The 27,817-nt window shown below is 34.3% G+C and overlaps 1 long non-coding RNA gene across 1 annotated transcript in view; it reads left to right on the forward strand.

Moving 5' to 3' along the window:
- The window catches only part of LOC116809502 (uncharacterized), a 74,745-nt gene extending 57,516 nt beyond the window's left edge, over positions 1-17,229 (forward strand). Inside the window, exons 6-8 of the long non-coding RNA XR_004369865.2 lie at positions 13,010-13,104; positions 13,757-13,992; positions 17,133-17,229. This is a non-coding gene — a long non-coding RNA (uncharacterized LOC116809502). The remainder of the gene's footprint in view (positions 1-13,009; positions 13,105-13,756; positions 13,993-17,132) is intronic.
- Positions 17,230-27,817: the final 10,588 nt, after the last annotated feature.

Here is a 27,817-nt window from a genome sequence, read left to right on the forward strand (position 1 = left end):
TTTCAATGCAAAAGTAGCGATTGTCAGACTGGATAAAAAATAAGATCTAACTATATGTGGACCTAACCATGTGTTAGGTTTCAGATTACATGAAAAAATGGACAGAACTAAAAAATAAATACACAATTACACAATATGAGTTAGACTGTTCACTACTCCACTCTGAGTTATGAAAGGATCCCAAATTAGTAAATGTATCAAATATATAAATGACACTATTAACTACCTTGTAGATATTAAAATTTGTAGAATACTGGCTGGGCGCGGTGGCTCACGCCTGTAATCCCAGCACTTTGGGAGGCCGAGGCGGGCAGATCACAAGGTCAGGAGATCGAGACCATCCTAGCTAACACGGTGAAACCCTGTCTCTACTAAAAATACAAAAGCGAAGTTAGCCAGGTGGGGTGACGAGCTCCTCTAGTCCCACTACTCCAGAGGCTGAGGCAGGAGAATGGCGTGAACCCGGGAGGCGGAGCTTGCAGTGAGCCGAGATCGCACCACTGCACTCCAGCCTGGGTGAGAGAGCAAGACTCCGTCTCAAAAAAGAAAAGATATGGAATACTAATATTTACATTTTTTATATCCACTGATAACAGTATAATATATATGTATATATAATATATATATATTTTTTGAGACAGAGTCTCGTTTTGTTGTTCAGGCTGGAGTGCAGTGGCACATCTCTGCTCACCGCAACCTCCACCTCCCGGGTTCAAGCGATTCTCCTCTCTCAGCCTCCAGAGAAGCTGGGACTACAGGCACGCGCCACCATGCCCTGCTAATTTTTGTATTTTTAATAGAGACGAGGTTTCACTATGTTGGCAAGGCTGGTCTTGAACTCTTGACCTCGTGATCTGCCCGCCTTGACCTCTCAAAGTGCTGGGATTACATTCTTTTCACCAGAAATAGAATACACATGGGAAGAAGAAACAGTGGGCCACAAAACAAACAACTAAAAAAATGTGGATGAATTGAAACCATGCAAAGTGTTTTCTCTGACCATAATATATTTCAACTGGAAACCAATGACAAAAACACTTATGAAAAATCCATAGATATTTTAAAATTAAACTGCTAACTTCTAAACAAGTTATTCATCAAATAATAAAATAGAGAAACTTAAAAATACTTTGAAATGATTTATACTAAAAATTCAGCATATCAACGTGTTAGATTTTATAGCTTTAAGCGTTTATGTTAGGAAACAAAAAGCAATAATATAGAGCGTTCCAATTTAAGAGGTTGGAAAACAAAAGCAAGTCTAACTCAAATTAGAAAGAAAACACATATCATACAAGCAAGAATAGAGACTAAAGAAATAAATAAAAAAAAGGGAATTATGAAATCAACAGTCAGTTCTTTGAAATAAACAATGAATTTGACAAACTTCTAGCCAGACTAAGAAGCACAGAGAAAATATACAAAGTGCCAATATCAGGAATATAAGATAGGAGATCCCAACAGATCCTATGAACATTAAAAGATAATAAAGAGTATACTAGGAATAAGTTTGCAACAATAAATATAAAGGCTTTGATGAAAAAAATGCATTCCAGGAAAGACATACATTACCTAATTAGAACAAAATGAAATAAAAAACCTGAACATGAAACCGCTCCCAATTCATTTTATAAAGTCAACATTCACCTGGTACCAAAAATAGACTAATATATTACAATAAATAAGTAAAACCATAGACCTATACAAACTATGAAATGCATGTGAAAGTCCTTAACAAAATATTTCTGTACAGAATCAGGTAATAGAAAAGGATAATACATAATGACTAATATTGTGTTATCTCAGGAATACAGTGTTGGTTACCAACTGAAAATCAATCATAGTAATTGATCATATTAACAGTATAGTGAATAAATCACATGATTTAGTATATTTATATGTGAGCACATAAACGTGTAGTTAAGTCTATCTACTCATAGTTTTCATTTGATTCTGATTTCCTTGCCTTTAGAATACCTTATAAAGTTTTCATTTTATTGATTTCTCCTCTAACAACATTTTGGTCCTGATATATATTATAGGTAGTTTGTGTTAAGGTATTGTCACAAAATATTATTAAATTATATTAAAATATTATTCTATTATTCAATAATATTATTAAAATATTCTGATATTATTTTCAGACATATTTAATTTTGATCTATTCATTGTCAACCGTAATGGATATTATAGCCTATTATTTTCAATTTAGATACATCTTTATATTTTTAACTTAAGTACATCTTCAAATTTTGGACACACTTCAAGACATTTTTAGCTTTTTGATATGACAGTGTGTAAAAATAATGCATTATAAATATATATTTAACAAAAAAATCACAGGGGTCCAATTTTATTTATGCCGGATTTTTAATATTTCAAACATCAGCATACATGCATATTTTATTTTTCTATTGCCAAATAAAAAATATACCTTAGATTTTATATTTTGAGAACTCATAGAATATCTGTTGAATATCTTAATAACTGGAAGAAATCAAGACAGTCTTTAAATATATTTGATAGTTTTTAAATAAATCTGACACAATGAACACACTGAAACTACACTTGAGATAAAATGTCAATGCGTAAAATCAATTACCTATGTTTGGACAGAATATGTAATTTAATTAATATTTTCCATGCATATATATTATTTAGCATAGTAATACGAAATATAATTGTTTAATATGGCAGACTTGTAGGAATTCTTAAAGTTCATTTTTGCTACCATAAAAATGTAGATTTAGGGCCTCTGTCCACCCCCACTCAATGTGACTACCGGTCTCTGTTTCCTCTGACTTCCTTACTCCCACAGTCCCCCTGCCCCCAGTGCTGACATAGACCATAAATCATATGAGAATCCAGGAGTTGTGTTTTTGTTTTTGATTTTCTTTTTACCTCAACGTTTTATGGGGCTTTCTATATAGATAAGGAAAATCCATAAAGGTAAACAAAATAATTTTTAAAAAATGAAAATTTATACTACAAAAGAAAGATATTTCAAGAAGAAAAGAATACATTTCATAGAAAAGAGAGTTGGGTGATTAGATAATGAATTGGCTAAAATTGTAGACTATAGAGAATTGAAGGGCAATTTATAAAAAGCAGAAAGGGATTTCAGAAGTATGAGATATTCAGCAAGGGGGAAAATTTTTTTTTTTTTTTTTTTTTTTTGAGACGGAGTCTCGCTCTTTCGCCCAGGCCAGCAAGGGGTAAAATTTTTAATAAAATATTTCTGTTTCCTGTTGTCTCCTCATAAGTCTCTGGTAAATGTTTCTATTAGTTTCTAAATATTCATATTCATATCTATGTATTTTTCTTTCCTATGTCTAAGAGGTGTTTGTTTAAAACTGGCTTTAAAATTAGAAATCAGTTTTAATTAGAAGTCATGTAACTATTTTCTACAAGTTATGAGAATAAAGGGAACAAAACCCAAAGAGTAAAAGTGTCCTGTGCAAGATCACTCCACTAACGAAAAAGTGGAGCTAGAGAACAAGGTTTCTAACCTCTTGTTTTGATCTCTAGCTATTTGACTATACTACCCTAAAAATACTGTTTGACTATACTACTCTAAAAAGATTGTTCAAAAGTGCCCTTTATCTGTATTAGAAGAGTATTTGTTCAACTACATTTCTTGGAATAATTCCAGCAAATTAATACTCAGTTATACCTAATCAGTTAATCAACAGGTATTTTAAAATTTTATTTTCTCTACTAGTAAACCGGGACATAGGCTGTTGACCATTTTATACAAATAGAGGATTCAGAACCTACCACACTGTGAACCACTCTCTGTGAACTTCTGAGAATTTTTTATTGTATTCCAAAACGTAAAAATGCATTTTGAATTATTTTTAAAAATAGACCTATAGAAATCACCTTCAGAATATTATACAACCCATAAATTAATGATGTTAAAGCTGAATTTTTTCCCTTTTCTCTGAAATTGGAACTTTTTCCAGTGCTTTCAATATAGTAAGTCAGAACCCAGAGGCATATTTCTGACATCTCTATCACAGTTAATTCTCAATCATTCTCCAAGGCTTCCTTCATAAATATCTATTTAATCCTTTACTTATCTCCAGCAACAATTTATACTCCAGCCCAAGTAGTGTATTCCTTGCTTAGATTGCTGCAAAAATACTCCAAATAATAAATAATAACAACAAAAAACCTCAACTCATCAAGTATTTCTATTCTTCAGTACATTGTCCACCCTATTATCAACATTTGTTTCTGTATTAGTTTATTTTCACAATGCTATAAAGAACTACCTGAGACTAGGTAATTTATGAAGAAAATATGTTTAATTGACTCAGTGCCACATGGCCGAGGAGGCCTCAGGAAACTTACAATCATGGTGGAAGAGGTAGCAAGGCACATCTTTCATGGCGACATGAGAGAAAGCAAGAGATCTCAGATCTCATGAGAAATCACTTGCTATCATGAAAATAGGATCAGGAAAACAACACCCATAATCCAGTCACTCCCCTCAGGTCCCTCCACTGACACGGGAGGATTACAATTTGACATGAGATTTGAGTGGGGACACAGAGCCAAACCATATCATTCCACCCTTGGCCCCTCCCAAATCTCATGCCCTTTTCACGTCTCAAAACACAACCATGCTTTCCCAACAGTCCCCCAAAGTCTTAACTCATTCCAGCATTAACTCAAAAGTCCAAGTCCAAAGTCTCATCTGAGACAAGGCAAGTCCCTTATACCTATGAGCCTCTAAAATCAAAAACAAGTTACTTACTGACAAGATACAATAGGAGTAGAAGCGGTGGGTAAGTACTCCTATTCCAACTAGGAGAAATTGGCCAAAACAAAGGGGCCACAGGCACCATGCAAGTTCGAATCTCCGCAAGGCACTCAATAAATCTTAAAGCAATTAAATAATCTCTTTTGACTTCCTGTCTCATGTCCAGGTCACGCTTATGCAAGAGGTGGGCTCCCTAGCCCTTGGGCAGCTCTGCCCCTGTGGCTCTGCAGGTACAGCCCAACAGCTGCTTTCGTGGGCTGGGGTTGAGTGCCTATGGCTTTTCCAGGTGCATGGTGCAAGCTGTTGATGGATCTGCCTTTCTGAAGTCTGGAGGAGAGTAGCCTCTTCTCACAGCTTCACTAGACAGTGCCTCAGTGGGGACTCAGCGGGGGAGCTTCAATCCCATATTCCCCCTCCACACTGCCCTACTACAGGTTCTGTATGATAGCTCCGTCCCTGCAGCAGACTTCTGCCAGACATCCAGGCTTTTCCGAAGCTCTGTGGGTGCACAGAAGACAAGCTTGAAACCATTTTACTCTCAAGGTTTCCGGGCCTGTGATGGGAGGGGCTGCTGTGAAACCCTCTGACATTCCCTGGAGACACTTTCCCTATTGTCTTGGCAGTTAACTTTCCACTCCTCTTTACTTATGCAAATTTCTGCAGCTGGCTTAAATTTCTCCCCAGAAAATGGGTTTTTCTTTTCTACCTCATGGTCAGGCTGCAAATTTTTCAAACTTTTAAGCTTCGCTTCCCTTTTAAACCTAAGTTCCAATTTCAGATCATCTCTTTGTGAATGCATATACTTTCAGAAAAAGCCAGGTCATCTCTTGAAAGCTTTACTGCTTAGAAATTTATTTTGCCAGATACCCTAAATCATCTCCTCAAATTCAAAGTTCAACAGATCTCTAGGGCAGGAGCAAAATGCCACCAGTCTCTTTGCCAAAGAATAGCAAGAGTCATCTTTACTCCAGTTCCCAGTAAGTTCTCATCTCCATCTGAGACCTCCTCAGCAGGGACTTCACTGTTCGTATCATTATCAGCATTTTGGTCAAAATTATTATACAAGACTCCAGGAAGTTTCAAACTTTCCCACATCTTCCTGTCTTCTTCTGAGCTCTCCAAACTGTTCCAATCTGCTACCCAGTTCTGAAGTCACTTCCAAATTTTCAAGTATCTTTATAGAAATATCTCATTCTTGGTGCCAATATTCTTTATTAGTCCATTTTTCTCACACTGCTATGAAGAACTACCTGGTGTAATTTATGAAGAAAAGAGATTTAATTGACTCATAGTTTTGTATGGCTGGGGAAACTTATAATCATGGTGGAAGGTGAAGGGGAAGCAAGGCACATCTTACATGGTGGCAGGAGAGACAGTGAGAGCAGGGGAAGTGCCAAACACTTTCAACATCAGATCTCATGAGAACTTGCTCACAGTCATAAGAATAGCACGGGGGAAACCACCCACATGATACAATCACTCCCACCAGATCCCGCCTTAACAAGTGAGGATTACAATTTGACATGAGATTTTGATGGGGACACAAAGCCAAACCATATCAGATTACAAGACAAAAATCCAATTATGACATTCTCTGGTTTACATTTTTCTCATGCTTCACATGCCTTAGGATAAAGCCCAAATCCATAAGTCCTGCTCTCAAAGTCTTTCCAGATCTAGTCACTGCCTCATCGTATACCACCTACCTTTTATTGTCTTACTCTTCCCATTGTTTCAAGTTTCAGTTAAATGGCCCACCCATGGTATCCATTTATACCTTAAACCTTTTGGGTACCAGGGACTGTTTTTTGTTGTTGTTGTTATTTGTTTGTTTGTTTGAGATGGAGTCTCGCTCTGTCACCAGGCTGGAGTGCAGTGGCGCAATCTCGGCTCACTGCAACTTCCTCCTCCCGGGTTCAAGCAATTCTCCTGCCTTAGCTTCCCGAGGCCCAGCTAATTTTTGTATTTTTAGTAGAGACGGGGTTTCACCATGTTGGCCAGGATGGTCTCGATCTCTTGACCTCTTGATCCACCCCCCTCGGCCTCCCAAAGTCCTGGGATTACAGACGTGAGCCACTGAGCCTGGCAGGGACTGGTTTTATGGAAGACAATTTTTCGACGGACTGGGTGGAGGGGAGCAGAGGGATTGTTCCAGTATGATTAAAGCTCATTATATTTGTTGCACACTTTATTTCTATTATTATTACATTGTCATATACAAGGAAGTAATTAGACAACTCACCATAATGTAGAATCAGTGAGAGCCCTGAACTTGTTTTCCTTGCAACTAGATGGTCTAATCTGGGGATGAAGGGAGACAGTGACAGATCATCAGCCATTAGATTCTCATAAGGAGTGTGCAGCCTAGATCTTTCACATGTGCAGTTCATAGTACGGTTTACACTCCTATGAGAATGTAATGCTGCCTCTGATCTGACAGGAGGTGGAGCTCAAGCAGTAATGTGAGTGATAGGGAGTGGCATTAAATACAGATGAAGTACTGGTCCCTGGCCTGGGGGTTGGGGACCCCTACCTTAAACTTTTCTAACATAACACCTATTATTATTTACTATATTTGCCTCATTTCTTTGTGTCCTTATGCTCCCTTCCAACAGATTTTAAGACCCAAGAAGCCAGAGATTATTTCTACCATTCACTGTTATGACTCTCAGCACATAAGGCCCTTGCTCAACTATTGTTGAATTGTTGAGTCTCTGAATGGCTGAATGCCCAACAAAATAAATACTTTAAAACAGAACCTTTATTTGATAAGTGAATAAACTATTTTAATTGCATTTTTTCTTTCCCTTTGTCATCTTCTAAAATCATCATTTTTTTTGCCTGCAACTGCATAAGCATGCACATTTACACATACAACCACACACACACACACACACACACACACACACACCACAAGTTCTGTGGGCAGAATTAAACATTTCTGAATTTGGCTACAACATATTTTTTAGTACTCTGGTTCATTAGCCAAACATCCACAACTGCAGCATACTCTCAGGAACAGATGCCTTCTAAAAATTCAATTTCTATCGGTTAACTCATATGTTCACACTGATGTATATTCTAATTTTAAAATCACTTTATTTTCATTTTTTCCAGTTAGTTTCAGTGGCCACTGATTTCTAATATATTGTCACTTTTTCCCAGCCTGCAAATTAACCTTATAAATACCTACCAGTGTATAGTTGCTCAAATGGTTGCCAACATTTAAAGGCACTGCTTTTTAAAGTTCATTTGTTTAAATAATCCTCCTGACAATCAGTGTCTTTTATTTTTAGAAACATTTTAAAAAATGCATTTTTAGAAACAAGTTACTCTTAAAACATAGAACACTTGTCATTTACTGTACAACTTTTGAACATGGAGATTCTGGATGACCAAGCTTCTATCCAAGTTCAATTTGTTAGAAAAGATAGACTTTGTATATGAATTATACAAATCTGTCTTCTGGCTTTGTAGCTTCAATATATATATATATATATATACACACACACACACACACACACATATATATATACACACATATATACACACATATATACACACATATACACATATATACACATATATACACATATATACACACATATATATACACATATATACACATATATACACACATATACATATACACACACATATATATATATATATAACAGAATAAAATTTGGAATTGTATAGCATTTTAAGATTTGGAGAGACTTATTCTTGTATACATACTTTATTAAATTTTCACTGTAATCATTTCAAGTAAACACATGTAAACTACTAGTTTACAAATGTGTTAATTGATCTAGATAAATAAATGCATTTTTAAAGGTCATTTTCGTTATAAATACTAGAGTGTGGATATAGTCAGGAGTTTTAAGTACATAAACCCATTTTCAATGGTTATTCTGCTACGTATTACTGTTTTAATATGGAGAAGGCATATCTAAACACTAGACATTCAGTGATAAATATGATAGACAGTGTTCATATTGGCATGGAACCTACATATTAGAAGAAAAGTTTAGAAATAATTAATAATATTTAAAAAGACAATTGCAGATAGATAAGACTGGTTAAAAAAACACAAACACCTGTAGTGTGAAAATGATTGGAGTGAGATAAGTTATGATAGTCAAGAGAGACTCTATTTGAAGAGGTGATTTTTGACTGGACAGAGTTGTAAACAGTGGTTATGAAGAAGGAACTGACTTAGCTGGTTTGAGGAATCCAAAGAAAACCAGTACACTGAGTGCATGAGAACAAAGATCCCAGGGTTTGATGTCAAATATGTAGACAGTAGAAACAATAATGTACGGCATAAAAGCTACGATAAAGAAATTAAATTTTATTCAATGTGCATTGAGAAACTAGTAAAATGTTCTAAGCAAGGCAACTATGTGTCTTGATTTATGGTTAAAAAAGAATCCTTTATGATTGTGGGTAGAATGGATTTCACTAGGGGTGGAATAAGAAGCAAGGAGATGAACCCTTGTATTAAAGAGAAAAGGTAACTTTTATTAGGGTGATAGCAGCTGACATGAAAACAAACTGAAGTAGAAAGACTAAAATGGACTTTGAAGATAGAATTGACATGATGCAGTGATTTACTGAGAAAAGCGGAAGTGATTTATCTTAGAAAAATGGAAGAATCAAGGCTATGGATAAGATTTTTGTCTTATTCAAGTCAAGTGATGCCAGTATTTTTTTACTGAGGTAGGGCAAACTGGATAAAGAACATTTTTAAGTTCAGTGTGAGAAATGACAATATTATTTTACATGGGTAAAGTTTGATGTTATATGAACTGCAGGTAGTAAATAGATGCAAATAGACTCAAAATAGAGTTCTAGTCAAGGTTTAAATATTGATGATTCATTTATATACACACACACACATACATGCGTATGTGGCATGTAATGATGGAATGGCATTGGATAGTTTGTGATTATCTAGGGATAACATTGAATGGATAAGAAAGTCCAAGATAGTACAATCTCTGGAGCACCCCAATATTTAGAAGTCAGAGTAGAGGAGGTTGATTCAAAAAAGGTAACTTTAAAGGAGCAGCTGGTAACACCAGCAGAGTGTTACATTACAAAAGCTTTCTTATTTTAACAAAGAGGGAGAGAAGATAGCAAAGGAAAAGATATGATTAAATTTCTTTATTTATATTTTTACTATGTTGTAGCTTTTGCCTGCAAATTATGTTGGGTTAAATGAATTATCTCTACAATACTACTATACTAGCTGCAAATGCAAAGGCAATTCTTCATAGTTTTGGTAATTTATTAATTCGTTCATTGGGACAGTATTTATTAAACCATGCATTGATTCTTCATTCAATATAGGTAATGTGGTCACTCATTTTAATAATCCCACAGCTAAATAGGAAATATTAACTCGCTTTTACAATAAAATGTAGTAAACACAATAATAGAAATATGTAAGGACAATTAATTCAATCTAAACTGTAGACAAACTTCCAGAAGAAATTAAATGAGTAAAGGAAATAGTGGAAAGCATTCATTTTAGTGAAAAATATTATGATTAAATGAAAAACGATTAAAGGCACAGTAGTTTATTCTTGCAAGGTAGCATGTAGTATGAAGTCAAAAGATAAAATTGCTGGGGTTAGTATAAAGGGGTTGTCATGGCAGAGAGCTTGGGTTTTATCTTAACGGTCAATTAAGAGACATCAAAATTTTGGGCCTAAGAATGAATTGCTTGTGATTGCAAGACATATAGAACGGAGGTTGTCTGACTGAAGGCAGAAGCACATAGTAAGAATTATTTCCAGAAACTCTGGAAATAGAAGATAAGGTCTCAAATCAAGATAACAATAAATGATATATGGACAAGGTAGATAAATTAGAGAACTAGTTGGAACATAACATTTTTCAGAAATATCTTATTACATGCAAAGACAGTAAAAGATGTGACATTAATGATGTCTGCATTCTTAGCTTGGGTGACTGAATGATGCTATTGCTATCGTTAGGGAAATTTGAAGACACTGGTAATAGTAATGTCTACTGCATGGTCACAAGATGGTAAGGAAAACATAACCAATCATAATTTTAAAAGTAATTTATTCAGTTAAATGAATTATTCATTTAAATTAATAATCACGGACACAGACACAACTTGTTTCATGTGAAATCTACTAGAAATTGATGCCATTATATGTCTCACTTGATTTACAAATAGGTTAGAATGATTTTAGCAAAATGGAAAGGCTTGTGGGGCAAATTCTCTCAGTTCATTACTTAACAGTACTACCTATCAGCCTTTTCTAGGTTGGCAAAGCACGTCTCCAAAATCAGAAGCTAAAATTTCCAGCTACTCACTCTCTAATTGTCTCTTTCTTCAAAGTTAGTCATGAGATTTTGGGCAATGAAAAGTAATGATCCTCTGAGTTGGGTAAGGGAGACTACTGGTAAAGATTTTCCTCTCAGATAAAAACAGACACCTGAGAACTCTCTCATCAGTTTGCTATACCCTTCTTTCACTCCTTTGTACATTATTATATAAGGACATTATTTTCTAGCTTTTGTAGCCCTTCACAGTTCATGAGTAAAGATATGAACACTATTATATTGGTGGCAAAACAAAAAGAAGAGAAGAACTCTGTCCTTGAGAGTATCATTGAGCCTCTAATCTAATCTCTTAAATGCTTCCTGCAGACTTGTAGATACATAGGCTAACTCAAGGTCATCCTTGTTTAAGCCATTGCAAATCAGGCACCCTTTCAACTTTTTGCTGAAAGTATTCTAGTTGATACAGCAAGTAAACATAACACCAAAGAGTCTTAACTCAGTGTAGTATAAAGAAAAAAATTAAGGATTTCTAAATGTTACATTCAACCCTAAGGTGTTGAATTTCTATTTAATATCCTTTAGAAGTATCTAAGGCAGATTGATAGTTCTGCTGTCACTTAGAGTAGTTATAACGTTCAGTTGAGTTTAGCATAAAACTTCCATTTTCTATTTACTTTACACCTACTCATCTCATTCTACGCTCATCTCCCTCACCCACCAGTCCAAATACAGTTCAGACTTTGAGAAGTACTAGTGATGGGGAGTTAGGTGAAATAGACCGATCTTTCAGTCTTTTTCTCTTTCCAACAGTTTGGAGGTGGGGCCTGGAAGAGGAACTTTATTAAAGGAGCAAAGATATTTTTCCTTAGCTGGGTTTGTAAATGTGACCCTGCTGCATTCATTTATGCTACCATCTCTCTGTTAATAACCCTTAGGGAGTAAGAATGTTTTTTTCAGGGTGCCTTAAGGGGCTTCACTCCACTGCAAGGAAGGCAGCTTTGCCAACAGCAATTTTTGGGTGTAAAATAAAAATATATGTGGACTTAGATAAACAGAGTTTAATCAGAAAGACCATTACAATAGGGAGAACCATTTGAACTCAGGGGAAGAGGAGGTATCTCAAAATCAAACAGAAAAATACTTTCTTTATAAGAAAGCATAAGCAATAAATAAGAAGTCAGGCAAAGAAGGGGAAATGATCGGTGGGATCTGACAGGAAAAGTCTCCAGCTCTCATCAATCAGTTCTCAGGACAGCTGATTAGGTGATATGTTCTGCTTTTTAGTGCATGTTCAAGTTTGGGGCAAGCGGAGTTAGGAGTTCTGTAGGGACAGAGAAGCCTGATTCTGAAGTTTGGTTAAGAGAAATCAGAGGGTAGGAAATGAGTGACCTTGAGCACTTGGTCAGGTGAGATTGTGGTGAGGCACATGGAACTAGTGGTTTGGTTAGCGCTCTACCACTTTATGACCTTTGTCTGAAGTAATTATAAATAATCTATTTTACTCATAACACTGACTCATTTAGGACAACATGTTACATATTTATCCGAGATTTAGCAAGGTTGCTCATGCCTGGCTACCAACTACTCTGCCTACTTGATTCAAAGGAAACATACAGTCTTGCCAAAGCAGATTCTGGAAATAAACTCAGACTCACTGAAGCCCTTGACCTCCAACCTGCCATTTCCGCTCAAATCGTCCTTTCCCTAATCTAATACGAACATGGCTGGACAGTAATTTTGCTTCAGAAGTAGGCACACATGTAACTCAAGAACAGCAAAACTATACACCCTTATCATCAATTCCTCCAATTTTTTTTTTTGTATGTGTGCGTGTCTGAGACTTTTTTGTTTGTTTGCTTGTTTGGCACCCTACTCGTTTGAAGAACTCCAAATGTTCTCCTCTCCTTCTTTCTCTAGAATTCTATGTATACAACGGTAGAAGGATGTATGAAGATGGAGAGAGCATTTCTGGATAACAGAGTTGGCCTAACTGCTTCTTACCCATTCAGGAGGTCTGGCTGTCAATTTCTTTAACCTCTTTTTGATATATATAACGTTTAGATGCTAGTTTTCTACCCGTGTTAATAGAAAAATACGATTCAAAATTATATGGAAATATAATTGTTAGAGAATGATTTTTTCAAATTATTTTCGTACTATTTTTGAGAATATATAATGAGTTGAAATTTTAAAATATAATTAGTAACAATGGAAAATCAGCATTAAATATATTCAATTAATTCTTATGCTAATTATTTAAATTAGAACATTGTTCTGCAAAAGGATGGGCTTCATATTCAAAGAAAAAAAGAAAATTAAGCCAATGAAAATAATCATTTTTTATGTATGTGATTGTGTGTGTGTATGTGTGTGTGTGTGTGTGTGAGAAAGAGAAAGTGTGTTTGTACTTAAGGAAAATCAATTCATCATAATGATTGAGCTATGCCTATATCCAAGTATCATCATTTTTACTGCAGGCTTAAAAAGAAATATTAATTTAGTTACTAGTACTAATGTAATCAGAATATGATGTTCGATTGTTAAAACACAATCAATGTTTGCAACCCATGACTGCAATTGCTTTAAAAAATGAATAAGCAATTGACATAATGTTATAATGGATGTTAATTGTAACTCTCTGATTATATGTTATTTTCCTGACAGGCTTGAACAACAAACCGAACCTTCAAATAGGCAGGATAAGTTAAGAAGAAAGCAAAGCAAATAGTATCTTCAAGGGCTGTCCATTTGTCAGCCATTAGCAGGAGATAACCAGCTGCTAAATAAACCCAAATGCCTCCTTATATTCTTCAGGAACCCACTGGGGAAGGAGTGCAACAAACTATTCAAGAAGCAAAGAGCAGACTCAGCACCAGCAACTGAGTGAGGCAACTTATCAGGTAACTATGAACATCCTGAGTGGTATAAATTTACAAAAGGTTTCTAAATTTATAATGGTGAATAGAAAAGATGCCAGTGGCCAAATCCAATCCAATTAGGATAAAAACACTTTTCCTCCTTAACTGCCAGCTTTTGTATGAAAAATTGCTTCTTCTAGAACCCAGTCAATTTAAAAATGTCTACTAGCTGAGTTTGCCCAGCAGGAGGCTAAAGGGCCTATTATGCTGACAGATGCTCCCTGCTTTAAGTTGGTACAGAATTTAGATGACTTTTATTTTCTGCTTATACCCACTTAAATTGAATTAATATGAAAAAGTAAAACCAAAATTTTGCCATTTAAAACTTTTACCTTTTTAGCAATATATTAAATGATTGCAGATATCACTGGTAATCTATATTTGTGTTAAGATGTGAAGTTATATTTTTAAAGTTTTATATTTATAAATTTTAAGAAAAAAGTTAACAGTTAACGTGTTACAAATTTCTATTTTGCACAGTTATGACAAATATATCACTTTTGCATTATTGGTATGACTATCAGATGAAGTGGATGCACAGGTATAATTACATTCACCTAATCTGTGAGGAAAAATAATTTTACTTATTTAGTTCATTAATTCTTGTTTAGACATTGAGTGGTGGAGTCAGGACTATTTTCCCAGATGATTTTTCTACTAGTTCAGAGTTCATTATATGAAGTTCTGCAGTCATTCCGTAAATTCAAGTGAAAGTTTATTCATTAAGTTAAATATTCATAAATGAAATAAAATATAAAAAGTGGAGCGATTATTCATTATCTATGTACAAATTTTAGCCTTTTATTTTTTTGAAAAGAAAAAGCTTTGGACCTCTTCTAAGTAATTGAAACAAAATCTTTAATTTAGTTTGTTTTTTGTCTATGTATTATTTAACTCTCTGTATTACTTTGCTAGGGATGTTATCACAAAGTACCACAGATTAGGTGGCTGAGTGGAAGAATATTATTGCCTCCCAGTTCTGAATGCTGGAAGTTCATCATCAATGTGTTGACAGGGATGGTTCTTTCCCAGGGTTGTGAGGAAGGTGTCTGTTCCAGACCTCTCTCCCTGGCCAGAAGATGATGTTCTCTCTATGTCTCTTCATATCATCTGCCTTCCATGTTGTTCTCGTGTCCACCTTTTTTTCCTTTTTATAAGAACATCAGTAATATTGGACTGGGGCCTACCCTAATGATCTTGCTTTAACTTTAATTTCCCCTGTAAAGACCCTATCTCTATGTAAGGTCACATTCCGAAGTACAAGGGATGAGGACTCCAACATATGAATTTGGAGAGATAAAATTCATGCCAAAACACCCTCCATATTCTTTCTCACTTTCTGTAGATGATCTGGCCTTCTACTTTGCTAAAATAATGAAGGCATAAAGAGAGAAATGTCTTAACTCTATCCTCCATTCCCTCAAATACCATATTTTCCTTTTTTTTTCCTAGCACAGTGATAAGTTGTCCCTACTCTTACTAAAAGCCAACTTCACAGGAACCTTGATTCCATCACTTAACTATATTTTGTATTTTCAATCTTCAAAATTTCCTTTAAAAACTTTACATATTTTAATATTTTCTTTCTTAGTTGTATTAAAAGTTCTTAATCTCAAGTTCCTCCGAAGGTGTTATCCTGTTATTTCTGCCATTCACAATAGCTGAGCTCCTAAAAGTAAGGTCTGTGCTCAGCAATCCACTTAATTGTCTCCCTTCTGCTTTATCCCTCAGTCACTGCCATTCCCTGCCCTCACTGTTTTGCCAAAACTACTCTAAACAGAGCCAGGCATAACCAAAAAACATTAAATTTAATTTTTATTTCTCTTCTCACGTTGTCTCCTGTGATATTTTCTATTACAGTATTGATCACTCTTTATTACACTATTTATTACACTCTTTTCTTGAACTTTCTTCTCTATCTTCTAATTTTGTCTCTTATGGCCATTTATGTCTCATAATTGTATTCCTCTAATCATCCCCAAATGATGGTTGTCACCCCATCCCCTTGGCCTTGTGTTATTTTCATGCTAAACAGACTTTTAATTCAACTTAATTCAAGCACTTGTTTTAAGTTCCACCTATGATAGTCTCATTTGCAAATTGATATAATCAAATTCGACAGGCTCATTCTAGACCTCTGCATTTGGGGTTCTAGGGGTTTCTAAAAATCAACATTAAAATAACCTAATCATTTTTCATGCTCCTGTCCATTTTTTAAATTTTTTTCCTCAAATATGTCTCTAACCACATACTTTAAGTATGCTTCTTATAGCCTTATAGCCTCTGAGATAACACAAACCTAAGTTATTTAATATTTTTCTAAATTTCATAGCAGTTATTGAGATATAACCCTTTGTACTGATCCTACGACAAGGATTATCTACATTTACCACTTCAAAGCCATATGTATAGAACTGCTATTGGCCTTTTGATGGAATCCATAAAAATCAGAGACCAGATAAAGTGCATTTTGGATCATGATTTTCCAAATCATAGGGATATGGAAAATAGTCCTCATGTTCTGAGTCTACTTGTGTGTGGGGACCAAGGGAACGGTTGAGTCATGAGACTCTGGTTTAGGTGGGGTCAGTTGATTACCATGATGCAAAAATCTGAAGAACATCTTAAAAGACCAATCTTAGTTTCTATGACAGTGATGTCATCTATAGGAGCAACTGGGGAAGTAAAAAATCTTGTGACTCTGGCCACATGTCTCCTAAGCAGTAAGGAATTATATAAACTATGCCTACCTTGTAGTAGAATTCAGGCCCTTCCCATCATCCTAATGTTATGATCTTCCATTAGTTTTACAAAGGCAATTATCAGTCCCTGAGTAAAGAGTGGCTTATTTTGTGGGAGGAAATATTATCTTCCTTACTTCAAAGTCAAATTATAAACTAAATTCCTCCCATGGTTAGCTTGGCCTATGCCAAGGAATTAGTGACGACAACCTTCCTCTGAGGCTAGAAGCAAGATGGAGTAAGCCATGCCTAATTTCTCTCACTGCATAATCTTTGCAAAGGTGGTTTCAATATCAGAATTATTTAAATATACTTAATTTTGAATTATGTTCGTTTACATCTAATATTATTTGACACATCCACACCTTTGCTCCACCACAGACAGGGTGCCGGGAGCCAGGAGAAGCCAGGGAACAGGAGCCGACACTTCCAAGCCTGCAGGGGCAGGGTGCTCCTCAGCCCCCTGAGAACACAGGGATGCCCGGCTCTGAAGCTGTTGCAGGGTGGCTGCAGCTGCACCCAGAAGCGCAGCCTCCCATCCATCAACTCAGTGGGGCATTGGGGCTCCTACTGGGATCACCTGTTTCCAGCCCTCACCTGCTCCCTTGACTGCACAGCCCCAGCTGTGCCTCCTCCACAGCAGCTGCCGTCCCCACAGTGGCCGAACTGGATAGGCCACTGCTGCCAACACGAATTGTTTAATTTTTATGATTTAAACAATAAGTAGTAAACTTGAGGTTTGAGGTTTGTATTAGTGAATTTTCTTTTTATCTTTATCAACAAGAACGTCACTAAAACCCCCACAACATCTACAAGTGTGAAACAACCTGGACAATAAAAACTGAAAAAGATGATAAAAATTGATCAGTGGAAGTCTGCTGTTATCTTTGCAAAACAAGTATACAATATATGATTTTTGAGTGGATTAAGTTCATATTTTTATTACAAGAAAAAAGACGTACTTTCAAATAATAAACATTTTGTTACAAAGTCAGAAATATCTCACAATTACTATGTCTAGTTTTATTTATGTTATTTAACAATATTTCTCGTTAACAAAACGCTAATATTTCAATATCCACTTTTGTTATGACCATTGAAAATTGGTATTTAAATAGCCACTCAGGAATTATATCATACTTATATCACATTTAAATATAATTTTTTCCCTACTGACCTTCTAAAAGATAGCAGAAAATAACAGAAACACACACAACAGAAATATTTGTCATTGAATAATTTCAACCTCTTGAAAGAAAATAATCCACTCTACTAGTTTTTAAATTAGAGTTTCTGACAAAATTCTCTACTGCAATAAATGTTTCAAGCTACCATATTATCCATTAGTTTATCAATATAATAAATTATCTATTAATAAATAAAACGTGACTTGTAAATACCAACTAGTTGCTTTAGCATAAAGAAAATTTAAAATAAAATATGAGAAATAATCTATTGCTTTTCTATTCTGGAAAATTCTTTTCTTTGGTGATAATCCCATGTTGCAGATGTAGGATTGATTCTATGGGCTTCTGATGGGTGATTTAGAATCTCTTTATATTTTCTAGGACAAGAGTAAATTTTACTACTTGTCCACCTTACACTAGCATCTCATTACTGTAGCTGTCACATGCATATAACATTGAAATTAAACACAATAGTGGCATGCCTGCTGCTGACAGCTGTGCATATCTGTGCAGCATTCATCATGACATCTGCACAATTGCTACCTCATCTAGTCCTCAATTAATGTAATCAGGAAGGTGTACAATTCCCAATGCACAAATCACTGAGAAGTCTAAGTTTTACCTGTCTTTTCATTGCCTAAACTTAATTATTTGCTCTTCACATATTCAATATATTTGCATAAATTACCATATTTATACACCTCTGTAGTTGCTTTCCTGTCATCTCTCCTAAGGGGGTGAATATAAATGTCTTCTTACTAAAATTGGCTGTGTTTGAAAAAATATATTTTTAATCTAGAATAAATTGATTTCAGCATCCAGTGGTATCCTATACATTATATGTACCTAATAAAAATTTCAGTAACAGGTATCACATGACAAATAAATAAATGATTACTACAAAGATGTATTCTGTAAGCTTTGTATTTATTCAGATTTTCACTGTCTTCTAGTTTCAGTTGTCTCTTCACATCACACTTGATCTTAAATCAGGAAGAGTGTTTTATATTTAATATTCTGAAATATCTGGTAATAATTATAAGGCTCATCTTATTCACCTCACTTTTAGAGACAAAAATGCTGGAAACAATCTGTTTAAGTCTTTGAAAAATATCTCTCAAATAAATTAATTTAATTTCAAGAATAATTTAATTTTAATCTCACAATTATGAGATTAGCATTATAATGATTTTATGTCTTATTTATGATATCAGTGTATTTTATTTGAGGCAATACTACATGTGTAAAAGTTGAGCTGCCCAATGCAGATTAATAAATCAAGACTAAAATATAATTGACTTATATCATATGAACATTTTATTGTAATTGTTCTTTTTCAAGTGAAAAAAATTGTCAAAAATTCTACTGCTAAAATTTACTACGTATTCTGATTTGGAGATGAAACAGTTAATTTTTTTTCAGTCTGTAAAATTTTAGTCATAAGATTAAATAAAAACTTTGTCCATTTTTCTGAATACTAGTAATATCAAATTAATACTGACCAAACAAGCTATTTGCTTACATCCCTTTCTGTATTCAATTTAGAGAGAGTTATTTGGAGATGAGAAAAGGGAATACGGATATAGCACAAGAGTAATACTTTTTTTAGATATAGTTTGAGTGTTAGAAAAATAAACAACATAATATCTTTTTGATGAATTCAATCCCCTTTTATTCCCAGCCTCTTTTCTAGGTTAAAAGTGAAGGGTAAGGAACTAAGATGAAGGTAAGACAATTGGAAGTAAATAAAAGAATAGGAGAGCAATCTTTGGGAAGTGGAACTAAGACCACTGTAAAAATATCTTATTTTTCTATGAATATTTTCAACCCCAGAAAATGAAGAGAAAAATAAAATAATTGGAAAGTAATAATATTTTACATAATTAAAACATAATAGCATGGTTAAGAGAGATTGAAAGTTGTTTGCAATTTTAAATAAATGAATTACAAAATTTACCTTTGAAAAATTGCAAGCAATTTTTAAAAAGAAAAAAAGAATACCTTATTTTTAGTACATTATTCTTAAAAAAATAGTAACTTGGTATTAGAGAAAAAGATGGTAAAGAAACAAATTGAATTACCTTAAAATATACCCCAATTATTCCAAATTATGTTTATTTAGATAATTAAAATAAAGCTTACAATTAGTACAAAAATATCTGTTGGGATTTTATATGTAATTTGTTGAATTTATAGATAAGTTAATCAATAACTGACATTTAATGATATTGAAGCCTCTCATGCATGAAAACAGTATATCCCTCAATTAACTTAATTCTTCCTTAATTTCTTTCAGCAATGTTTTTTTAGTAGTCAATGTACAGGTCTTATACGTGTTTTGTCAGGCTTATCCTTAATTATTTGTTATTATTTCATGCGATGGTGAAGGTATTTTTTAATCTCAATTTTATAATTTGTATTACTTCTGTGTGTGTGTGTGTGTGTGTGAGTGTGTATGTGTGTGTGCACATGCCTATGTATCTGTGTAACTATGTATATGCCACTTGGTATTTACCTAAATGAGTGGAAAATTTACGTACACACAGAATTCTACACACAAATGTTTATATTATTGCTCATAATTGCCAACATTTGGAAGCGATAAAGATGCCCTGTAGTAGGTGAATGGGCAAATAAATTGTACTTCCAGACAATGGAATAGTATTAGACAATAAAAAGAGATGAGCTATTAAGCCATGAAAAGACATGCAAGAAACTTAAATGCATATTACTAAATGAAAACAGACAATCTGAAAAGGCTACATACTCTATGATTCCTACCATATGTCATGCTAGAAAAGGCAGAACTATGGAGATTAGTAGTTGCCAGGGGTTGATGTAGAGGAAAGGATAAATAGTTTGATCTCAGAAGATATTTAGGGCAGTGAAACTATCCTGTATAATACTATAATGGTGGATATATGTTACCTTACATTTGTCAAAACCCATATAATATACTACCAAGAGTGATGCTTAATGTACACAATAAACTTTGAGTGACGTGAGTATGTCATTATAGATTCATTGATTGTAACAAAAGAACTTCTCCTATGCAGGATATTGATAGTGGCGGAGGCTGTACATGTGTGGGGGTCAGAGGGTGTAAGGGAAATCTCTGTATTTTTCACTTAATTTTACTGTAACCCTAAAACTGCTCTAAAATTAAACTCTATTTTAATAGATTTTAAAAGGTCATCATTAAACCTAAGGACACCTAGATTTTCTCTTATGTTATCTTCTAGAAATTGTATAGTTTCAAGTTTAATATTTAGGTATATGATCCCTATTGAGAGTTAATTATTGTGGAAGATGTAAGATCTGTGTCTAGATTCATTTTTTGCATATAGACATCTAAATGTCCTATTAGCATTTGTTGAAAACAATATTCTTTCTCAATTGAAATGTTTTTGCTCCTTTGTTCAAGTCAGTTGGCTATTTGTGTGGGGCTATTTCTAGGCACTCTATTCTGTTATAATAATCTATTTATTTTATCAAAGTAACACTGTTTGGATTACCGTATCTTTATAGAGAGTCTTAAGTTAATGTTACTCCTCTGAGTTTGTTCTTCTTCTTCAATATTGTGCTGGCTATTCTAAGTTTTATATCTTTCTATATAAACTCTAAAATCAGGTTTTCAGCTACCACAATATGACTGATTAGGTTGTGTTGCATCTGTATACCACTTTGAAAAGAACAGACACTTCTTAACAATGTTTAGTCTCCTTATCTGTGAACATAGAATATCTATCTATTTACTTAGATTTTTAAAATTACTTTTATCAGAGGTTTGTAGATTTCCTCATACAGTTCAGGTACATATTTAGTTATATTTATATCTAAATACTCATCATATTTTGGTGTTAATGTACATGGTATTGTATTTTCAACTGAAAATTTCAAGTGGTCATAGCAGGTATATAGAAAAATAATAAATTATTGTATGTTAACAGGTATCCTGCAATGTTTCTAAAATTGTTTATTGGATCCAGTAGGTTTTGTTGTTGATTCTCTGGGACATTCTACATAGACAAACATAACATCTGTAATCAAATACAGTTTTATTTCTTCCTTCACAATCAATATATATTGTATTTATTTTTATTTTCTTATTGCATTAGCTAGACTTCCAGTATGATGTACATCAGGAGTTGTGAAAGGAGACATCGTTTCCTTGTTCCCATTATTAGAAAGAAAGCATTAAACTTCTCACCATCAGTATGGTGTTAGCGGTAATATTTTTGTTGATGTTCTTTTCAAGTTGAGGAAGTATTTGTCTATTTGTAATTTGTATACATTTTTAAAAATCATTAATGAGTACTGGGTTTTAGAAAATGCTTTCTGTGTATCTATTGATATGACAACATAATTTTTTCTCTTTACCCTGTTGATGTGATGAATTATATTTATAGGTATACCTCAGTCTATTGTACTTACCTTTATTGTACTTCATAGACATTACTTTTTTTTTAACAAATTGAAAGTTTGTGGCATTCCGGTGTCAAGCAAGTCTGTCAATACCAATTTCCTGCCACCCCCTCCCCCCAAAAAAAGTGCTCATTTTGTGTCTCTGTATAACATTTTGGTAATTCTTGCAATATTTCAAACCTTCTCATTATTATTATCTGTATATCTGTTACAGTGATCTGTGGTCATTGAACTTTGATGTTACCATTTTAATTGTTTTGGGACACTATGAACTATGCCCCTTTAAGACAGCAAACTTAATTGATAAGAGTGTGTGCTCTGACTGGTCAACTCCCCAGCCATTCCCCTGTCTCTCTCCCTCTTCTCAGGCCTTCCTATTCTTTGAAAGACAACAATGTTAAATTAGGTCAATTAATTGCCCTATAATGAATTCTAAGTATACAAGTTAAGGAAGGGGATGCGTATCTCTCATTTTAAATTGAAAGCTAGAAACAATTTAGCATAAAGAGAAAGACATGCTGAAAGTTAACACAAACTGCAAGCTAGGCTTCTTGTGCCAAATAGCTAATTTGTGAAGGAAAAGGAAAAGTTCTTGAAGGAAACTAAAATGCTACTCCAGTGAGCACATGATGATAGGAAAGTGAAACAGCTGTATTGTTGATTTGGAGACAGTATTAGTGGTCTGAATGAAAGATAAAACCAGCCACAACACTCCCTTAAGCCAAAGCCTAATTCCGAACAAAAGCCTAACTCTTTTCAATGAAGGCTTATGGAGTGAGGAAGCTGAAGAAAAAAAGTTGAAAGCTAGCAGAGATTAGTTAACGAGTTTGGAAAAAAGAAGCTGTTTTCATAAAACAAAAAGTGCAAGGTGAACCAGCAAGTGCTGATGCAGAAACCGCAGCAAGTTATCCAGAAGATGTAGCTGAGATCATTAATGAAGACGGTTACACTAAACAACATATTTTCCATGTTGACAAAAACAGCTTTATATTGGAAGAAGATATGATCTAAGACTTGCATAGCTAGAGAGGATAAGTCAATCTCTGGCTTCAGAGTTTCAAAGGATAGGCTGACTTTTTTTCTAGTGCCTAAAGCAACTGGTGACTTTAAGTTGAATCCAAAGCTTACTTACCATTCTGAAAATCCTAAGACCCTTAGCAATGATGCTAAATCTACTTTGCCTGTGTGCTATAAATGGAAAAACAAACAAAGCACATCTGTTTGCAGCATGGTTTACTAAATATTTTAAGCCCACTGTCAAGACCTACTGCTCAGAAAAAAAAAAAAAAATTCGCTTCAAAATATTACTACTCACTGACAATGCACCTGATCACCCAAAAGCACCAATGGAGAGGTACAAAGAGATTCATGTTGTTTTCATACCTGCTAACAAAACATCCATTCTACAGTCCATGGACCAAAACATAATCTTGAGTTTCAAGTGTTATTATTTGAGAAATATATTTTTTAAAGCTGTAGTTGCCATAGATAGTGACTCTTCTGATGAACCTGGGCAAAGTAAATTAAAAACATTCTGGAAAGAAATAATCATTTTAGATGCCATTAAGAACATTTGTGATTAATGGGAGGAGGTAAAAATATCAACATGAATTACAGTTTGGAGGAAGTTGATTCCAGCCCTCATGGATGACTTTCAGTGATTCAAGACTTCACTGCAGGAAGTAACTTCAGATCTGTTGCAAATAGCCAGTCAACTAGAATTAAAGTGGATCTGGAAGAAGGGACTGAATTCTGCAATCTCATGAGAAAATTTGAATGGATGAGGAGTTGCTTTTATACATGGCAAAGAAAGTGATTTCTTGAGATTGAATCTACCCCGGTGAAGATAAGGTGAACATTGTTGAAATACCAACAAAGGATTTTGAATATTCAATAAACTTAGTCGATAAAGCTGTAGTAGGGTTTGAAAGGATTGACTTTAATTTTAAAATAAGTTCTACCATGGATATGCTATCAAACAGCATTGCATGCTACAGATAAATCTTTCATGGAAGAAAGAATCAATTGATGTGGCACACTTCATTGCTGTCTTTCTTTAAGAAATTGCCACAGCTACTCTAGCCTTCAGCAATCACCACCCTAATCAGTTAACAGCCATCAACACAGACGCAAGACCCTTCACCAGCAAAATATTATGACTCACTGAAGACTCAAATGATCAATCACAATTTTTGCAATCATGTAATTTTTAATTAAGGTATTACATTGTTTAGACATAATGCTATTGCACACTTAACAGACTATGGTATAGCATAAACAAAACTTTTACATGGACTGGAAAATTTTTAGAAATATGTTACTTGGTATATTGTGATGTTTGCTTTATTTTGGTAGCCTGGAACTAAACTCACATTATTGCTGATTGCTTGTATTAATTTTTTAGTGTTGAACTAGCCTTGCCAACCTAGAATAAATCTCACTTAGATATGGTGGATTTTTTTTTATACATTGTTATATTTGATTTGATGATGTTTTGTTGAGGATTTTTGCATCTGTGTTCAAGAGAGATAGATATTGGTCTACACTTTCTCTTTCTTGTAATTTATTTGCTTAGTTTGGTATTAGGATTTTAGAATGAGTTAAGACAGTTCCTTAAATGTTTGGTAGAACTCACCAATGAGCCCATCTGGGCCTGGTTCTTTCTGTTTTGAAAAGATATAAATTATTTACTTAACTTGTTTAATAGATACAGGACTGTTTAGATTGCTTCTCTTTGTGTGAGTTTCGGTAGTTTGTGTCTTTCAAGAAATTAAGCTATTTCATACAAGTTATCAAATTTGTAGGCATATAGTTTTCATAAAATTCTTTTATTATCCTTTTAATGTTCAGGGAATCAGTAGTGATGACCCTTCTTTCATTTCTGATATTAGTAATTTGTGTCTTTTTGTTGTTTGGTAGCCTTGTTAGAGCTTTGAATTTTACTGATCTTTTCAGAAAAAAACAGCTTGATGTTGTTTATTTTCTCTATTGTTTCGTAGTCTCAATTTCATTGATTTCTGCCCTAATTTTTATTATATATTTTCTTTTGCTTATTTTTTATTTAATTTTCTCTCTTGTTCTAATTTATTATCATGGAAACTTAAATTTTTAAATTTTATATCTCTTTGTTTTCTAGCAGATGCATTCAGTGGTACAAAGTTTTCTCTAAGCATTTTTGTACAATACATCCCACACAAAGTTGTGTTATAATTTTCGTTATTTCAAAATATTTATTAATTTTTTGAGACTTATTGTTTGAACCATGTGTTACTTAATTATTTTGTTTAATCACCACATATTGGGGATTTTTCAGCTCTATTTCTATTATTGATTTCTATTTGAATTCTACTGTGGTCTGACAGCATACTGTGTATGATATCTATTAAATTGGTTAAAGTGTGTTTTAATGATTACAATGTGCTCTATTTTAGTGATGTCTCACGTGAATTTAAGAGAAATTAATATTCTACTGTTTTTGGCTGAAGTCAGTTAGATCTAGTTGACTCATATTTCTTTTTTTTCTTTTTCTTTTTTTTTTCTGTGATGGAGTCTTTCTCTGTCGCCCAGGCTGGAGTGCAGTGGTGTGGTCTCCACTCATTGCAACCTCCACCTCCTGGGTTCAAGAGATTCTCATGCCTCAGCCTCCCGAGAAGTTGAGATTACAGGCACCTGCCAGGACGCCCAGCTAATTTTTGTATTTTTAGTAGGGAAAGTGTGTCACCATGTTGGCCAGGCTGGTCTGGAACTCCTGACTTCAGGTGATCCATCTGCCTTGGCCTCCCAAAGTGCTAGGATTACAGGCGTGAGCTACTGTGCCCGACCAACTCATGTTTCTGTTCAACTCAATTATGTTCTTACTGATTTTCTGCCTGCTGAATCTGTCAGTTGCTGATAGTTGAGTGCTGAAATCTCCAACTATAATAGTAGATATTTCTATTTCTCCTTGCAGCTCTATTAGTTATTGCATCACATATTTTGATGTTCCATTGTTAATCACCTCACGTTAAGGATTTTTGTGTCTTTCTGAATAATTTACCCTTTCATCATTATATAATGCCACTCCCTGATAATTTTCTTTGCTCTGAAGTCTGCTTTGTTTGAGATTAATATAGCTATTCCAGCTTTCTTTTGATTTCTGTTAATATGATATAATTTTCTCTAACCTTTTACTTTATGACATTATATTTAAAGTTTCATATAGATAACATAGAGTTGGGTCTTGTGTTTTTTAATCCCATTGACAGTCTCTTTTTTAACTAGTATATTTAGATCCTTCATACAAAAGCGATTGTTAATATGGTTGGATGAATAAATGCCACATTTTTAACTGTTTTCCATATATTGCCCTTGCTTTTTATCCATCCCATGCATTATCATTTTAGACAATGTAGTTTTTCATCCCTAGATATTTTGTGTTTGTATTTGTGTGTATATACATATTTCCCCCACCCCCTACCACCATGTCTCTACCAGGTCCCTTGCCATTTTTATGTCTGGTAATTCTCACTAAATTTTAGACATTTTAAGTTTTCATTGTTGTGTGCTAGATATTTTACATTTCTAAAAGTATTCTTGAACTTTTCAAAACTTGTAAGTTACGTGGAATTGGTTTTATTCTATCAGCTCTTGCCTCTAAACTTTGTTTGGAGTTTTGCTTTTGTTGCCTAGGTTGTAGTGCAATGGCGTGATCTCAGCTCACTGCAACCTCCACCTCCCAGGTTTAAACAATTCTCCTGCCTCAGCCTCCCAAGTAGCTGGGATTACAGGTGCCCACTACCACGCTCAGCTAATTTTGTATTTTTAGTAGAGACCGGGTTTCTCCATATTGGTCAGGCTGGTCTCAAACTCCTGACCTCAGGTGATCATCCCGCCTCAACCTCCCAAAGATCTGGGATTACATGTGTGAGCCACCATGCCCAGCTGCCTGAGGATATATTTCTATAGATACAGTTCCCTTCCTTCCTTCCTTCATCTTTCCTTCCTTTATTTCTTTTTCTTCCTTCTTTCTTTTTTTTATAATTTTTTTTTAATTTTTATGGGTACATAGTAGGTGTATATATTTCTGAGATACATGAGGTACAATGTGAGATAATCACATCAGAGTAAATGGGGGTATCCATTGCCTCAAGCATTTATCAATTCTTTGTGTTACAAACATTCCAATTATACTCTTTCAGTTACTTTTAAATATACTATAAATTATTGTTGAGTGTAGTCACCACTTTGTGCTATCCTTTCTTTTTGTATTTTGTAAACATGTGGCAGGTTTGTGAGGGCCTTAGCTTGAATTCTGCTAAGTAGATATTTATCTAATGCAATTCTGTTTATTTTAAATATAAATGCATTTCATGTATCATCTTTAATCAGGTACGTTATATAGAAACCCAGCTGTCACTGCTACCAAGGTTGTTTTTGTTGTGTTTCATTTTGTTCTGGCTCCTTTATATAACTTTA

This window comes from Hylobates moloch, unplaced genomic scaffold (assembly GCF_009828535.3).
Source record: "Hylobates moloch isolate HMO894 unplaced genomic scaffold, HMol_V3 SCAFFOLD_1, whole genome shotgun sequence".
Taxonomy (NCBI): Eukaryota; Metazoa; Chordata; class Mammalia; order Primates; family Hylobatidae; genus Hylobates; species Hylobates moloch.